The sequence below is a fragment of the Eriocheir sinensis genome, unplaced genomic scaffold (genome assembly GCF_024679095.1).
Source record: "Eriocheir sinensis breed Jianghai 21 unplaced genomic scaffold, ASM2467909v1 Scaffold218, whole genome shotgun sequence".
NCBI lineage: Eukaryota > Metazoa > Arthropoda > Malacostraca > Decapoda > Varunidae > Eriocheir > Eriocheir sinensis.
This window is the reverse complement of record NW_026111519.1, coordinates 390,790-395,712: the sequence shown is the minus strand read 5'-3', so window position 1 is coordinate 395,712 and position 4,923 is coordinate 390,790. Positions and strand designations below refer to the sequence as shown.

Sequence of the window (4,923 nt, the reverse complement as noted above, 5' to 3'; positions counted from 1 at the left end):
TCCTTTTCTGTGTGCTGGGCCAGCTGGAGCTCTTCCCCTTGGAGTCATCTTCACATCTTCTCAGGATGAAGAAAGCTATACTGCAGGTATATATATATATATATATATATATATATATATATATATATATATATATATATATATATATATATATATATATATATATATATATATATTGATATATATATCTATATTTTTATATATATTTTCCCCTGTGGTTTCACATCCTATTGTTGGAATACGTAGGTATGGTAATATACCTTTCATTATATTTTTTCAGGTTTTCAGTTACTGAGGAAGGTGCTCGGTGAGACTGCCTTTTTCCAACAAGGGCATCCAGCTTGTTTCATAACAGACAACAGTGACGCTGAGCGTAATGCCTTGAAGACTGTATGGCCAGAATCTCAGCGCTTTCTGTGCATATTCCACATCCTGCAGCAGGTCTGGAGGTGGCTGTGTGATGGTTCACATGGTATCAAGAAGGAAGATCGCCGAGTACTAATGACAGTGGCAAAGAATCTGGTATATGCTGATTCAGATGAAACATTTCAAGATGAATGGAATTGCTTTTGTCAGACCCCAGAAGCCCAAAAGTATAACCAGTACATGAGGTACAGTTACCTATGTATTGTAGATATGTGACCATTATTAATTTTAGATGAAATAAGATGGTCATTTTTTAAGCTCAATTGTATTATATCTGTGGATGTTTGACAGTTTCCATTTAGCTAGTGAAGACTAACAGATTATGTATTAATCTTTCAATCTTTCAGATATAGGCTACCGTACAAGAGGGAAAAAATACATACGTTGGTATGGTAACCAAACCATTCAAAGTATATTTAGTGAATGTATGATAAGATTTTCAATTTCATTCTGCCTATGCATGTGTGGTGGTGGCTGCTCTGTCTTTTCTGCGGTTTGCTGAAGTTTGATATGATTATTCTTGTAGTTGCCTACTCATGTTGGTGCACATCTTTATTATGAACAGCATGTTTATTTTGCACTTGGATATGTACACATGGTGTACGTCTAAAGATAATTTTAAAAATGCAGATGTACTGATGCGGATGTGGATTAATACTTTTAAAATTTAGTATGCGCTTTACGTTTGTTTTGGTGGCTGGCTTGCTTGTCTTTATCGTCCAGTTTGCTGAATGTTTTAATGCATCATATTATAAGATTCATTTTGACTTGCGTACATTCTTGACAGTTAAAATGTATGTATAGTACAGATAACCATTCCTTGTTGGTGTATGTCATGTACAGACCCCTCCTCTAACAACATTTCGTCTGACACTATCAAAGTCCTTCCCACCTGTGATGAATGACAGGCAAAAAGTTTAAACTACCCTGCCCTTCTCTTAGTAACGATTCGCACCATGTATTTGTTTTGTCTTAATATAGCCACAATTGCCAGATATAGGAACGAAAATGCATTGGTGGAGGCATTGGAAGTGGCAGGGGACTGTACATAAGTAATGCACTGATAATATGTTATTTCAATGTAGTTAAAGTATATTGCATTTACAGGTATCTGGCAAAGCTGATAGAAAGGAAGGAAGAATGGAGTACTGTGTACAGGGCTGGATTTTTGCTACGTGGACACCACACAAATAATTTTGCAGAATCTACCATGTGCATCATTAAAGATATCATTCTCAACAGGTTAGTGTGCCATTTGTCATTATATATACCTCAGTCAAGCTATAAACGTCTAATAGGTCGATGAACGGGGTCGTTCATAGCGAATTCGTTCATAGTTAATACTGTATGCTATGGGAAAAAGGCTAATAGGTCAATCAGCCCTCTCCTAAACCTAACTTTCAGCCCTATTGTACCTGTTTTCCGGGAAAAAATGGTGTTAAACATGGAATACATTGTACACATAAAGAAAATGGTAAAGTGACCTCTGACACGTCATATAAAACATGTATTATATTCCTTATAATGTTTGTATATGGAGGAACCCATCGATGACTGACGAATTTCCAATGATGTACTTTTTCCAATAATCCTCCCCAGTGGCGTAGCCAGTGGGGGGGCCATAGGGGAGATTGCCCCCTAGGCAAATTTCTAGGAAAATTTTTTGAGACGTTGGAAGAGATTTTGACTTTGTATATTATTTGTCATAAAAATACAGATATCCCTATTGAAGAAAGGGAAGAAATACAGTTTTCCCCATACAAGATAGGGAAGAAATTCAGTTTTCACCTTAGAAGATAGAGAAGAAATACAGTTTTCCCCATACAAGATAGGGAAGAAATTCAGTTTTCACCTTAGAAGATAGAGAAAATACAGTTTTCCCCATACAAGATAGGGAAGAAATTCAGTTTTCACCTTAGAAGATAGAGAAGAAATACAGTTTTCCCCATACAAGATAGGGAAGAAATTCAGTTTTCACCTTAGAAGATAGAGAAGAAATACAGTTTTCCCCATACAAGATAGGGAAGAAATTCAGTTTTCACCTTAGAAGATAGAGAAGAAATACAGTTTTCCCCATACAAGATAGGGATTCAGGAAGAAATTCAGTTTTCACCTTAGAAGATAGAGAAAATACAGTTTCCCCATAGCAGCAAGGTATTATATATTAAGCAAATTTGTGGTATTGTAACACTAAAGAAGTTCCTTACTAAACTACTAGTGCCTAATAGTAAAAAGTTACAAATTCAGTACACTGACATATAATTAAATTTTTATCACTGTGAAAACAACTAAAATAATGTTTTGCTATGCACATATTCTATAAATAATGTTCATCGATATTTAGCTAATAAAAAAACCTTTATAATATATAATATACGTATAATAATTGTGCACCAATGTGTAATATTTTAGAAATCAGGACAAAAATTTATGCTATACATGTTTCTGGTTTGCCCTGCAGATGTAAAGCCTACAACACGACTCAACTGATCATGTTTATGAATGAAATATTTGATGAATATATGAAACAACGCCTCATTGATGTGTCTCTCTGTAGAAGGAAAGTAGTGAAGCCACCAACTGGGATTTCCATTAGTAAGGAAAGCATCACTAGGTATAATGAAGATCAGCATCAGTTCATAGTTAAAAGCCAGTCAAAGGAACAAATACAGTATACTGTAGATCTTAAAATTGGCTTGTGCGAGTGCAGTACTGGTATGACTGGTAAAGTTTGCAAACATCAGGCTGCTTGTTCAGAACAGTTCCTCTTGCAGTTACCTCAGATATTGGAAAATAGCCCAGAAAATAGGCACTGGCTTGCAAGTATTGCACTTGGAAATGAAAACGTACCACCCTTGGATTTCTTTGTTACCTTGAAAGAAAACTCTGAATCAGTAACAGGGATGATCACTCACATACTGGAGGAAAACAAAAGTCTCATGGTGCAGCTCATGATGTAGATAATGTGGAAGTAGAGATGCCACCTACAAACATAAAGCCAGAAGTGGAATGTAATGAAACTGGAGACGTAAGTAATTCTACCAAACCTACAGGTGCAGCAGTATTACAAGTAATAACATAAATTAATGACACTATGCTCCACCTTGCTACTCAGTATGGAGATGAACAGACTCTTGAGGGAATGCAGAAACTGTTGTCAAGACTTAAATCTGTTCGAACATCAAATCAACTGAACAGCCTTCTTCACAGCACTGGTAGTTCTGCTATGCAGGGAGCTGGTCGTGGCAAAATACCTTGCCAGCCCACTTCTGTTGCACGACGCCAGGTGGGCATGCCACGAGGAGCTGCACCCATTGGAAAGGGTCGCAAACGAAAAGGCAGCCTTATTGAAAAGGCAATAAAAGACAACGCAACCTAGCACTAAACATATCTCTCAATCAGCCTAATGCGAAGAGTCATGGTTCTGGCCATTAAGTATCCTAACTCATGTACATCTTTTCCAACTAACCATTCATTTTTTCTCAATGTGTCCAAACCAGTTCAAAACATTGCTTATCCATAGCACAGTTTCCGGATAAGTAGACTACCCTTTGTTGTCCTATAAATATGTTATGTTATGTTATCATTACCTGGAATCTCTTAGCAAGTGGTACACTCACACTAGCTACAATGCGTGCTGAACTTCACCACCTATATATCCTCTTCTCTTAAAAAGATCAATTTACTTTAACTTTCAATATCACTCTTGTACACACCCTATTAAATTAATTCACCACATTTTAATCTTAAGTTCCCTTTTACTGTCAGCAAGCAAGACAGTGTCATCTGCAAACATCCAGTCACAGGCTAATCAGCAAAATGCAACCTCAATCTTGCTCCAATATTCCCAACCTTGGCTTTATTTTCCCTCATAAAATCATCCGTAAAGATATTGATATGCTATGGCGACATCACATCCCTGTCTCACCTCCACCCTCACATATGAATACGCTCCTCTATGAAATGCCTTTTTTTTCCCTCCATTACCTAACTGTCCTCCTACACCATATATTCCTAGAACTTTCCATAGATCTTCCTTATCTTCTCCTATCATATGTCTTCTTAAGATTCATACAGGCTGCATATAGTTTTCTACCTCTTCCTAGATACTATTCAACTATCATCTTAATTGTAAATATTTCATTCATGCAGTCCTTCCCTTTCCTGAAACCTCCTTGCTCCTTACTAACCTTCTCTGTTATTTCCATCAGCCTTTCAGTCAATATTCTCCCATAAACTTTTCCTGGATCACTGAGCATCCTAATCCTTTTATTGCTATTGCACTCACTTTTACTCTTGAGGGGACAGTTAGTGTCTTCATCCACTTCTCTTGCACTTAATGGTCCACAAGCAAGTTTACATATCAATAGCATACACTCTACCACTACATCTCCATACTTAAACATTTATGGGGTTAATCCATCCATACTTACAGTTTTACAACTTGTAACATATAGTATCCTGCTTTCTCTTCTGTTCGTTTTTCTCTCTCTCCAC

At 36.8% G+C, this 4,923-nt stretch overlaps 1 long non-coding RNA gene across 1 annotated transcript; it reads left to right on the top strand.

Annotated features, from left to right (window-relative positions):
• Window positions 1–475: 475 nt before the first annotated feature.
• Window positions 476–3,299, top strand: LOC126990872 (uncharacterized). Its single transcript, XR_007744881.1, has 4 exons — window positions 476–611; window positions 774–813; window positions 1,534–1,668; window positions 2,888–3,299. It is a non-coding gene; the product is annotated as an uncharacterized LOC126990872 (long non-coding RNA).
• The last annotated feature ends 1,624 nt before the right edge of the window (window positions 3,300–4,923 follow it).